Source organism: Ambystoma mexicanum, chromosome 3p (genome assembly GCF_040938575.1).
Source record: "Ambystoma mexicanum isolate Mex_15411 chromosome 3p, UKY_AmexF1_1, whole genome shotgun sequence".
Taxonomy (NCBI): domain Eukaryota; kingdom Metazoa; phylum Chordata; class Amphibia; order Caudata; family Ambystomatidae; genus Ambystoma; species Ambystoma mexicanum.
Window position 1 is genome coordinate 1,250,125,448 of NC_090925.1, and position 13,249 is coordinate 1,250,138,696.

The 13,249-nt window shown below is 44.2% G+C and overlaps 1 long non-coding RNA gene and 1 other non-coding gene across 2 annotated transcripts in view; both read right to left on the reverse strand.

The window, feature by feature from the left end:
- Positions 1-13,249, reverse strand: part of LOC138581412 (uncharacterized) — a 578,201-nt gene that overhangs the window by 487,924 nt on the left and 77,028 nt on the right. Inside the window, exon 2 of the long non-coding RNA XR_011304546.1 lies at positions 11,564-11,672. This is a non-coding gene — a long non-coding RNA (uncharacterized lncRNA). The remainder of the gene's footprint in view (positions 1-11,563; positions 11,673-13,249) is intronic.
- Positions 1,408-1,510, reverse strand: LOC138581607 (U6 spliceosomal RNA). The gene has a single exon (XR_011304668.1). It is a non-coding gene; the product is annotated as a U6 spliceosomal RNA (small nuclear RNA).

The following is a 13,249-nucleotide window of genomic DNA, read 5'->3' on the forward strand; positions in this document are numbered from 1 at the left end:
GGGAGTGAATTTTAATGATGTAAAACATTCCCCCTGCTATTTGACCGGCTCTTTGCTAACTTATAAGTATGTGCGGCCATACATCATGTGTTGGCCTCGTATTTCCCCTTGCACAGCTGGCTAGCTTCTTTCTTTTTAGTAAAACCAATAACTCCAGCTTGCTTAAGATAAATTAACCCTTGACTTCCCCTTGGGTTGGGTGGCTCCTGCTCTGACTGTTTCTGGCCTTACCGGTTCTGAGCCCCCTTCTATTTGATATATTTTCTGCCCGTTCTGCTGTGCCTGTAGGTTTTTTACACTGCATTTGCTGTGGGCTGGCTTAGTATTTTTATTAATTTGCTTCCTGCATTATGCTAGCGTTTTCACCTGCTCTTGTGGGAGCCCTGGGGTACTACCCTAGTTTCTAGTATTACTGCTACCAGCCGAATTTCATTTTTCTACCTGTTTTCAGGTATCGTGCTACTTGCCGCTTCTTGGCCCCTGCCCCCTGGTATTGGCCTGTTATATTGTGCTGCATGTCCTTTTACCACTGCTTTCTATTTTTTTAAACCGTTTTTAAGTTTAGTGCTACTTGCAGCTCTTTGGGCCTGGCCCACCAGCGTTGGCCTCTTGTTTGCCTTAATTTTTCCTTACTCGTTTTTCCTCTGAATATTTGTTGCTGCCTTGTGAGCTGTGCTGCCCCGTTTTCTAGCATCCTATGTATAATTGAATGGCTTGCCGTTTGTCTGTTATTTGTCTCCTTTGCGAATTTCCCCCTTTGTCGGGAAACAGACAACATATTCCAGAAGTTTAGCGTTGGCCCTTGTTAGTGTCAGTCAGGCTTCCGTTGGACCCTGTTCCCTTATGTTTCTAGTCTTATCCGCCATTTATCTTGCTTGGACCGTCTATGTAGGCATTCTTTTACTCATTGTTTACTTGATGGTATGCACAACTTTTCTCCTTAACTGTTTACCTATTGTTTTGTTAATGAGTGTTTAACTACGCATGTGTTGGTAAGTGAACTGAGTTGGTTGGGTGTTCATATGTTGTGGCCCATCCTTGTGCCTAAAACGACCCCGTTATTCTTAGTGTTCCTATGCCCTTTTTGTTTTCCTCCTGTATCATCCTTGTAAGCTCTTACCAGGGAGACTTGTCTAGCCCTGATGTGTCTGTTTCTGAATTCTGTCATCTGGGTAAGTACTTTAACTGGAAACCTTTTAATACCGTTCCTCTATTTCTCCTGTGCTGCCGCTCAGCTTTGTAAATGTTACACTGTGATAATCAGTTGAAAGGAAACAGTGCTCCTTTGCATTGCATTCCTAGAGTGGATCAATACTGTGCTGCCCTTGCTGCGCTATGTCACGCTGGGGAAACTGGAAAAACTGGTCACCAACCCCTGCACTTCGTGCAGCATTCTGCAGGAAATCCCACCTTCTGGAATGCTTTGTGAGTTTGAGTGGCATCCATGCTTCAGGGTTATGCTAATCTTTTCTGCATCGTTCTCATTTTAGTGTATGTGCTGCTGATGCACTCACCTTGTGTTACTAAACTGGTTCTTAGCCTTACTAAAATGCTCCCCTTTCCTTGTGTTCATGGGTGACCCCTCATGTGTCGGCGTTTTAAATCTTGAATTAGGCTGCGGGTTAGGGTTTGGTCTTGCCTGGCTCAGCTCTGGTCACTCGCTGGCCTGTCCCTTGTTTTTGGCATCTGTTCTTGGCATTACCCCAATATTTCAGTGAGGGCTATTCCAAACCCCCCCGGTATGGCACATTGATGCTTGTCACCACAACGGTACCTTCTTGTTCCCTTTTCTGGCCCTTCTCCCTCACCCAAGTTATCTTGTGCGCAGTCATTTTTTTTTTGGTTGGTGCTCTGCTCAGGATGTCAAAAGCAAATGGTTTTGCCTTTATCTAGCACGTGGGAGGACCCCATCTCAAGCCTCCGGGCACTGCTTTTTTCCCACCCCTAAATATGTGATGGTCATATCTCCACCTTGTAAGGGTGGGAGGCTGTTTTTTGCACTGCCGGGATCTGCACCTGGATCCACCGTCTCTGGGCGGATGTCAAAACCGAGCGCTCTGCTCGCTGTGCTATCTGACTGGTCAGTAGTCTGTAATTCTTAGTTATTTGTTTCAGATCTTATGACGTTTTGGTACTAGTCCTGGCTTTTTTTCAGCCTGCGTTTGTGGCTATAGCACCCTCTGCATTTCGCACCTCGTGTGCCTTCTATCTCCCCCCTGGGTGCTCTCTTGCTTACTTGACTCTGGTGTGTTGGCGCCATCTCTCCTTCTTCTCATGGCTCGGTAACGCTAGCTGCCGGGTCTCTCACCTGTTTCTGGTTACTTTGCCGGATTGGCGTCACCCAATACTGCGCTCCTGGCCTATTTCTCTTGTACTCCTTATGGAGTGTTGCTGACACTGTGTCCCCCGTGACCGGGTTCTCCTTATGTTGTGGGAAACACTTTCCCATGCCATGCTTCAAACCCTGTTTCAGGGGACTTTTCTTTATTTTGCGTACACAGACATATTTTGCCACGCTCCGTTTGGATAGCTGTGTGGAGATTAGGACCCCTTTTTTTGGGTTCTCACTTTGTCAGACCTCCGTTGTCTGGCTGGCATAAGTTTGAGTTTCATTTCATTGCTGCCGGCTACTTTCCTCTACCGCATACAACTTGGAGCTGTAATAGTGCGACTGGTATTTGACACTGGGTCAGCAAGCTCTACCCGGATGTCAAGGCGAGTGCTATACTCACAGAGCTGTCTGTTCGACGCAAGCCTGCCAAAAACAGTGACTTCCTACTTCAAAAGTGGGTCATTTATGTGTTGACGGCTGGCTTGCATAAACCCCATGTTTTGAGGTGTTAAAAAAGGGGGTCAAGTGGTGTACCCTGGCCCCGGCTGTTCAGTGTTGCCATTGGTGCTGGTTTTGTTGCCTAACAGGATCTTCCAGCAGCCCTTTGGGATCTCTGTCCTGTGTTTCTGGGCATTGGGTGTCATTTTGCGAAATTTCGACCGAGGTTTTTTCACTGCCCCGGCCTGCTGATGAAACATAAACCTTGCAAGCCCCTCTACTTTGGCTTGGTCGGGCCAATATGATGATATCTCCAGAGGTTTCTAAGCGCGGACCTGCAGATCGAAACTGCACGGTTTCGTGTCGTCTGATCTATATCTGATTGTGCCCCGTGCAGGGTAATGTAGGTGAAGTGTATGTCTCACTTTGTATTTAGAAAATAATGTGCAGCTTGTGATGCTTATGATGGGTATGCTTGTGTAAATTGTGCTTCTGGCCTTGAGCCTTTCTCCTATAAACTCTGATAACCCATAATGTCGATATTCCCTGTGTTCTTGTTTTTCCAGGGCCATACAATGTTTGCACTTGTTTTTATGTGTCCTTCACATTGGGTGTGCTCTCTTGATTCGCCCATTCTTCTGTGTTGCTCCTGTTTCCCGACCATGCTCTTTGAAAAACTGCTCTGTGTGGTCTTGCTTCTGAAACCCCTGATTTGCTCACTGTTTTTGATAAAGTAACGTTTTTGTTCAAAAGGTGATTTCCCTGTGGCGCATCTATTTACCCCTCAGTCTGATCCTGCGTGTCCTGTAGCTGTGGGTTTCCCGATATACTAACACACTGAACATTTGGGCACAGTGTGTCCTGCCCGCCTCCAGCAGGTTTGTACTTTTTTACCGAATCTAATGGTTCGCATGAACCATTAGATCTAAAAATGCAATCACCAACGGTTCGAACACCAAAAGTTTGACCCTTTGGTGGTAGCATTGTAAAAAAAAGAAATGAGAGCTGTGGGGGTGTCACCCGCATCGCCGAGCTCACTATACTTCATAGTATACTGACCGGGAGTTGCGGGGGACACCCCTGCAGCCTTCCGTTAAAAAAAAAAAGGGGGCTGCATGGGTGTTCCCCGCAACCCCCGCTCACTATACTTTATAGTATAGTGAGCAGGGGTAGTGGGGGGAACCCTTGCAGCCTTTCGTAAAAAAAAAAAAAAAGAAAAGGACCCTGCGGCGCCGGTTCCCGATCACGGAAGTGAAAGGGAACCAGCGACGCAGGGACCCAGCGTGAAGAAGAAGGTCACTGGGGTTTGTTTATGTTGGGGTTGTGGGTGGGGGGTGTGTCATGGTTGTGTTGTGGGTGTGCGTGTGGGTATGTACGTGTGTTCACATGAGAAAGGTGCAAACTTTTGGTAGTTCGCACCTTTCTCATGCGAACTTTCCGGCCACTGCAAAATCAGACGCGGTCGGATCACGTAGATTCCCTCCAGCTACTGACTGAGGGTGACACGTCCAGAGCCTTCTGGATTCTTCGCTGTGACATCGTTGAAAATGAAACTGAGCTGTCCCTTGTCGTCTTGTTTCCAATATGAGCGTGTTGTTTTCTGAGCTTTTAAATTTGTATTTCTTTTTTAATAGAAGTGCCCTGTTTTAAAGTAATGCCTTTTTCCATCGTGTTCCCCTTTGCCATGTTTTTCAAGTGCAGCCATCTGGTCGAAACGAGTGGATTGATAGTTTCTTGGCATGTTTTATGCCCTTTTTTTGTGCCACGTGTTGAGGTACTGTTTAGCAGATTGAAAATGTTTCACATAATTTGTATTAGTTGTAGATGTGAAGCTTTACATTTGAGCAATGCGAGCATCTTGTTGCAACACCTGGCGTTGTGATGCTTGGCCACGAAACCCCCACCTTTCAGGTCCAAATCACAACACTTACGACTGTTCTGTTCAACTGCAATGTCTTCGCGTTTCGGACCTTCGCCCGTCTTCATCAGAATAGGTTCTGATCTGTCTTCCTTTAATGATTAGTAAATCAATTCTTATTGTTCATTTCTTAAATGTACCACTTCATGTAACTAGATTAACAACTGACCTTATGCAGTACCTCCTGCTATCATTCATCTGGCAGCGAAACCTTTTCTGTCTGTAATAATATAAATAAAATATTGTATCATTATCCTTTGTGTTTGTTATATTAAGTTTCTATCACCTTAACAGTAATTTAACTATTTGAACTATTGGACTTCTCTTACATCAACTTCAAATGTTGTTTCCTGCCATTCTTCCCCACCGTACAAAGGTCTGACAAAAAATCATATCATCATGTATACATTTCTCCTCCTCCAATTATGGACTAACTCCCATCTCTCCACTTCTTAACTCACCTCCAACACCTGCATTGAGGCACTCGATTTCTACCTTCATCAAACAAAAGTGGTGAGCCTCTTTCTAGCCCTCTTTATAGTGTTCTCCTTACTATATCCGTATGTATAGACGTTCCCAAAATGTGTGACGTCATTAACATGACAGGCAACTAGGTTGGGCACTAGAGACTGAATCAGCACTAAAGGGTTATGTGTGGTGGATAGATATAACAGTTTGATATAACAGTTTGATTGGGCTTCATTAGGCCTGTTGCAAGAACACGGAACACTGGTTGATCATGAATAAGGTAAACCAAATGTCAAAAATGTCAACAAAAAGGTTAAATGATCAAATTAGGTTTGGCAGCCGACACATGTTTCAACCCTCACGGGTCTTTCTTAAGGCTGAACCAGTTCAAAGGGTAACCATGTGCACATATTTCAATACAGAAACAAGAAACAGGGAGGGTAGGGCAGGCGGGAGAAAAAACAGCAACCTGATAGTTACTCATAATTACATTACATCTGCTATATTTTCCTTATTATTATCATTTTCGTATTACAAATAATGACTGTCTATTGGATTCAACAGTTTCAATTTAATTTAATATCGATTTAATTGTGTGCGCAAGGGAATTTCCTCTTTTTGTTTCTTATTTGACATATGGTGGATTTCATTAATTATGATTTTAAATGTGACTTAACAATTTTCATTTTATTTCCATCCAATATATGCAAATGGTTTTGTGCTGGTTCAGCCTTGAGAAGACCTTTTGTGCATCTGGGGGACTGAGTTTCCACCCAAACAAGCCATTTGGGTGCAGCCCTAGAGGATCCTTTTGTTCTGTCTGGGCAGGTGTCACCTTAACCAGACACATGTACTCCAGGGGTTTAGCTGGGAACCAGTACTTCAACCCTTCCACAACAATCAGGCAATCACACCAAGGTTGTAATAACTGGAGCGTATGGTGCGGCGAGGCAGACAGGGGAGACTGAAGACGTAGAGTAGCTTAAGAGTAGTTGCAGCGAAGCGAGGGATTCTATCATCTTTGCATTTCTTAGGCTACTTACTTTTCCTGTGCCCCGTGCCCACTTCCTGCAAAAAAATCACTCTCAAACTGACATCACAGGAACATACTCTTACCACAGCAGCCAGACGTTACCTCTTACCAAATGCTTGAAATTGATTAATCCACTCTGGCAAAATGAGTATGTAAGGGGGTGGTATCACCCCATTACGTTGAATCATCTTTGGACATTAAAAGTTTTGACCTGGAACTTTATTGGGGTGCAGTATGCACAAGGTCCTTTGCCATACTCTGGCACACCTTTGCTTGGCTTTGACAAGATTCCTGTTTGGGCTGTAATCTTGATTGGGATGGGCTTCGCAGCATATGTATATGTAGTTTATGTCAGGTTTGTCATCAGTCCCCGGATTAAAAGAACAATTTAGCATAAGTAATAGGGTGGATTGCTGTTATAAAATGTGAAGAATGGCTAACTTATTTTGATTGAAGCACTGTTAGTGATGGGCAGAGAAAGGAGCTCTATCTGTGCACTGATGTCTTACTAACCTCGCAGCTCAGCTCCAGCATCTTGAGATTGCAGCAGTGCTGAGCCTTGTACTATGGGAATCATGCCCCAAAACATCTGGCCTCCTTCCAAGCTGTTGTAAGTTTTTGTGTAAAAAAAAAGTGATTGCTCTCCTGCCCCCACAAAACTCTCAACTGGTTGCTAATGGACCTACTGATACACATTCAGCTCTTGGGGACCGGCTGCTAAAATGATCAAGCGGCACTAACGATGATTCCTTCACTTGGGTGTGGTTTGTGATCAAATGTTTACTATTCCCATAATCCATGCCACGTTTCACTGGCGTCTCGTAGATGGGCAGCGTTGTCAGGTAGCAGGCAGGAGACTTTTGAAATTATTTACCTAAAACAGAAAAGTGGTAGTGTTTTTTGTTTTTATTATTTTTCTGGTCCAAATCCTGTTATTGCATAGTTACTTAAAGGGGAAGTTTGCTCAGAAATGTTACTGGTCCAATCGATCAGGCATGTATTTTTGAGCATACATCCATCGATCATAAAAAAACATCCAATGCATCTTGTCTTCGTTTTCCTCACATTTTCACGTGCAGCACTGACAGGCGATCGGGTGCTAAACGTATCTGTTGATCCATCGTCCTAAGTTCAAGTGCCCTTGCGGCATTCAGATCAACCACCCCTGAAGCGTACCTCATTAGTCGAAATCTATGTTCCACCTATTCTAATGATGTTCATGGGCAGCGTAGTGAAACGTACCCTGTCATCACCCACGTCCTAACATTACGTAATGCAGAACCAAGAAGATAAACGTACACATCCACACTCAGCGTGAATGTTTGTTTTATTTTCACAAAAAGTAGAAAATAATGCTTATTTTAAAGAAAACAGCAATAGTCGGGAATGTAACAAGTATTTATATTTTTAACATAATGCACAAAGTAGAAAATTGTGTCCACGAAAACAATAACATTTGGCAATTGATGTGATAGCTAGCAAACATTGAATGCTTCGCATTTTTTCTATACATGTCAACATTCATCAAATATTGCCGATTGCTTTGATGGATCGATTAATACCTGTATTTGCATGCTTTAATCATAGTTCCATGTGGTTAAATCTAACATGCTTATGTTCAATCACTGATGTTTGATCAACCCACATTAGTTCTATTAATGGGAAGAAAGGTGTTGTTTCACTTTGAAATGTAACACTTTTCCATCTGCACATTTTCAGACCTTCAGACCATAAAGGCTGGCATATTGCTCCTTTTTACTGCTATCACAAAACGACATATGCCTGGTGATCGTCCCAGAAAATCGAAATGACAGATGTGTGACTGGGGATTAATGTCCAATTCTGGTTGAAGAGGCCATCAACAGGGAGATTGTATCCATGACAAGCGCACATGGGTAGAACGTAGCTATGTAAAGTTGAAAATGCAAAAATATATTTAAATTCCCAGTTTATAATCGAATATACACAGAACATAAATATCTTAACTAGCAATTTATGTAGAAAATGAACACGTACTATGTCTAGTCTTTGTGCCAAATTGAGCATTCCTCATGCACATCGTTAATTATCAAGCTTACAGCACACATGCCATCCTCTGTCGCCTAAATATTTTGTAAAACTATGCTTAAATGATTGGTTGATTTTACATTCTCTCTATGTGAAGGTGAGCAACCGCCTCAAATGCCAGATCTCAGTAATAGAAACCTAACTTTCTGATGTCATCTTTCAGTATAGTGAATCTTATCAATTCTTTGTGGATATTAGACACATTGGGCCTCATTACGAGGTAGGTGGTAAGGGATTACCGGCACCGGTAAGGTCACCAGTGCCGGTAATCCCTTACCACCGTATCCTGAGGTCCCTTAGCGGGTCCCTTCCTTAATGCCTGGTTTTACTAGGGGTTATGGATGGGACCCGTTAAGGGACTACAGAGCTAATAACGGCACCGCAAATTGCGGTACCGTTATTAGCTCCATTCCCATTCCCATTGAGCCCTATGGGGGCTCGAATGGGAATGGGGAATAGTTCCCGGAATGGGGACTTACCGGGTCCTCCAAGGTTGGAATGACCCGGTAAGTCCCTATTTCGGGAACCCGGACCCGGAATGCGGTAAGGGGGTAGCCATGGTACTAATAGCACCATGGCTACCTCCTACCGCCTAATAAGGCCCATTGTGTCCTTCAAATTGTTAGTACAGTTGATTGAAGGACAAATAACAATGAGACTCTTTATTGTGTGTTCTCAGCCAGCCACAGGTTGGTCTAGTTTTCGGGAAAATATGCCAGAAAAAAGAACACTATTATTTTCTACTTTCAATGGCAAGTTATACAGTGAAACACAATGAAATATTTCAACAATTCCACATAGCAAAATATTTGCTTTCATTTTAACGGTAACAAGGCGCCTTGACTCTCACCATTAACAGATTCTTTCACAGATGCGGCTAGGCGCGGTGCATATCTCCTACACCACATTGCTGTTTGCTAGTGTCCACAAACAAGCCTTTGTGCCCTGGGCACGTATGTATTGTTTGAAATAGATGCCCAGAAGGGAAGCCATCTTGCAGCATTGTGGGTGGGGTGCAGATCTATCTGCCCAAACAGTTCAGATTTGGCTAGGTGCTGATTGCATTACTGTCGAAAGAGTTTTTACAAACATTTGCCATGTTTCGTCAATTTAAAGTTAAGCAACCACATCCAAACGAAACATAGTGGTAATACGCCTGTACACATACAAACAATCTCATTATTCCTAAAAAAAAAAATGCATTCAATTACACAACATGAAAACCGGCTGTTCCACCTCAAACCCAATAAAATGACTTCTGAAATTCTGTCTTTCGCTTAACTCATTTCACCCTTGGTACTCTGCCATCTACTGCATCATTAACCAATGCGCCTACTTCTCAACATATGATAAGTAAGTAGCTAAGTAGCTATTCGCTACCCACCTTCACTGCAGATCAAAAAACGCACAAATAAATTTCTCAAATAATCTGGCGCTTACATAGATGGTAACAGCATGATATACGGTTGCATGGATACCGATGAATACAAAGTAGTGGGTTAATATATAATGACGACAAAGGCGTATCTGGAAGGGGTGCAAAGGGGTGATTGCCTACCAGGCTTGCTTGACTGTTGCTCCCAGGGCCACATGTGCAAAAATAAAATAAGATCATATCCCTTAAATTCCTGAGTTTTGAAAGGCTTACTTGCTTATATGTAGATGTCGGGCCTCATTACGACCCAGGTGGTAAGTTACCGCCTGGGTCGTACCCTTACCACCATAGTGTAAACTATGTTTACACCATGGTGGATGGCGGATTTACCGCCCCATTCCAAGGTGAGTGGGGCGGTAAATCCCCATTTCTCATTTACCCTTCCCCATTCCCATTTTTGCCCCATAGGGCATAATGGGAGTGGGGAAGGCGCTAATTACGCCACCGTAAATTACGGTGGCGTAATTAGCACCATGGTCCCTTAGCGCCATGGATTTTAACGCCTGCAAAAAGCAGGCGTTAAACTCACCATGGCGCAAAGGGACCTCGGAATCAGGCGTTAAGGGTCGGCGCCGTTTACACCGCCGTTAACCCCTTAACGCCTGACTCGTAATGAGGCCCGTCATCTTGATTTCTGCAATGTTGCAAGTGCGCATCTTCATACTGAACATCGGCAAAGCATGCATTTAAATGACATATTCTGTCACCCTGGATTTCAATGCTGGCTAGCACTCTGTCCCATAAACCTTTGGTCTATTACAATCTGCATCTACCTACCACGAATCCTACTTGCCAGCAAAGTTATACTGTACATCTTCAAATATTTCTTACCATGCTTTGATTCTGTAAAACTGCTTCTCCAGTTTTCTGATGAGATTCTTGAGCTCCTCTGAGTTAATTACAAAAAAGAGTTTGGTAGCAACCCAATTAATAGCCCTGAATAATAAAATGATGGTAGATTGTGGTGCACACTTCTGGGCATAATAGACAATTTTGTCCCCTTAAAGCATTTCCTGTGAAAGGCTGTGAGAATGTGGGCATCTGAAATGACATCCTTTTCTCCACTTTCCATGGCCCTTTCCAAAAACTAAGTGTTTTGAAGGAAAGCTCCTCCGCTTCATTGACAGCGCAAATACATATTACTAGCTGTTCCCTGCATAACATACGGCATTCTAGCATATCTTAAAGGTCAATATTGGTTGGTAATTCATAGGATCACTTCTGTCCCCCTTCTTAAATATCAGAATTACCACTGATAAGGGAGTGGAGGTCCCTGTAACTTATTAATGGTCATTGAAAAAGCTAACTGTATAAGAAACTGGGCTTCATTACGAGGTCAGCAGTAGAACCCACTGTCAGGCACCGGGCTACCACCGACCCTGTAACACTGTGTCCGGCGCCCGATAGCCCGCTGTCACCGGGATATCATGAGCGGTGGCAGAACGGTAAATCCCCATTCCCTTGGAGTCCCATAGTAATTCACAGGAATGGGGTCACTGAAGCACCAGCACCACTGCCAACAGTGCCGGTGCTTCAGTGAAAACACTGCCGGTAGGGGCCTGAACTCCTGGCAGTTGGGAGTACCGTGCCCCTGCCGGCAGACTCTTAGTTTGGCGGACTGGAAAGGGCAACCTTATTTCTGGACTACCAAACTTGTAATGATGCCCACTGTCTTCGTTTGAATTTGAAAGGCATGTTTGTATCAGATGGAATGAGATGTATGCGCGGTATAACAACAGTATCTAAGTTTAATCCATGGATTACATGGGCCTCTATGCTGTGTCTTTGTAGACACGTAATTGTTAAACTTGTTGCATTTCCGAGTCCCTGTGATGGCATAAGATTGCATAGTGGCATAATTACAGCACCTACTTTCATGTGCAGCTTGTGAGGAGGCATTGGTCCTACACCATTTCACTCTTTAAAGACTGAAACATTGAGCCGGTAATTAACTGTTCATTGACACTGGAACCGCCATGCCCTGTGTGAAGAGAAGTGGGGGTGAAAATGAGTAACTTGAAATTATTCTGAATGTTTGCAATAGTGGTAGGCACAAAAGTGAACTTTGTCATTTGGACAGCAGAGGGCAACCCAACACTGATAAATTGCATCAGCCGAAACGGGTACACCCCCTTTTGGCGCGGCCGATCGCCGCGGGCCGGTTCGGCGCGGCCAGTTCGCCGCGCCCATTTCGGCGCGGGAGCCTTTCTGGCGCCGCCGATTTGGCGCGAGGGACGTTTGGACGTGGCTGACATTGCAGCCACATCTACCCTCACGCCAAATTTAAAAGCATAATTATTTTCAAATGCAGCACGTTGACAGGAACTGTGCCTGACAACGTGTTGCATTTGAAAATAATTTGGGGTCAAGTGACTGGCATGAAGTGTAGTATTTTTCATTGTGATTTTCCCAAATGCTTTATTATTATTTTCTTTTTATTAGACGAGTTAAATATGCAACTTTTGCTGCCTTAGGCACAAGGCCAGTTTGGTCTTGTGGTTAGGTTCCAAGCCTCACAATCTTGCAGGCCATGGTTCATGGCTGGGATAAAGCTTTTAATTTTATTCTATTTGAAAAAAAATAATGTGATATTTTGCAAATAGAATAAAATTAAAAGCTTTAGCCCAGCCACGAACCATGGCCTGCAAGATTGTGAGGCTTGGAACTTATCCACAAGACCAAACTGGCCTTCTGCCTGGGGCTGCAAAAGTTACATATTTAACCCCCATGATTGAACAGTCTAATAAAAAATAATAATAATAAAGCATTTGGGCAATTCACAATAAAAAAGAACCCTCTGCCCACTACCACCCCCCTCCTCCCACCACCTGCCCACTACCACCTCCCACCACCTGCCAGCTACCACCTCTCTCCTCCACCCCCTGCCCACTACCACCTCCCACCACCTGCCAGCTACCACCTTTCTCCTCCACCCCCTGCCCACTACCACCTCCCACCTCCCACCACCTGCCAGCTACCACATCTAACCCCCTGCCAGCTACCACCTCTCTCCTCCACCCCCTGCCCACTACCACCTCCCACCACCTGCCAGCTACCACCTCGCTCCTCCACCCCCTGCCTACTACCACCTCCCTCCTCCCACCACCTGCCAGCTACCACCTCTAACCCCCTGCCCACTACCACCCCTCTCCTCCCAAATTTGCTGGAGGTAGTGGCCTTGCGTTAAGTACTCTACCCCAGAGTCTTGCAGGCCATGGTTTGTGGATAAACTGAACCTTTCGTTAATTTCCCCTTTTAAATAAAAATAATGTGATATTTTGCAAAATAGAATAGCCCAGCCACGAACCATGGCCGGCAAGATTGTGGGTCTTGGAACTTAACCACAAGACCAAATTGGCCTTGTCCCTGGGCAGCAAAAGTTATATATTTAACTCCCATGATTGAAGAATTGATAAAAAATAATAATAATAATAATAAAGCATTTATATTAAATTCACAATACATTTAAAAATACCGAACCGGCAGAATCTCCCCAAACCCCTATGATAATCTCCCCAACCCCCCCCACCCCGCGCCTACACAGAATCTCCCCAAACC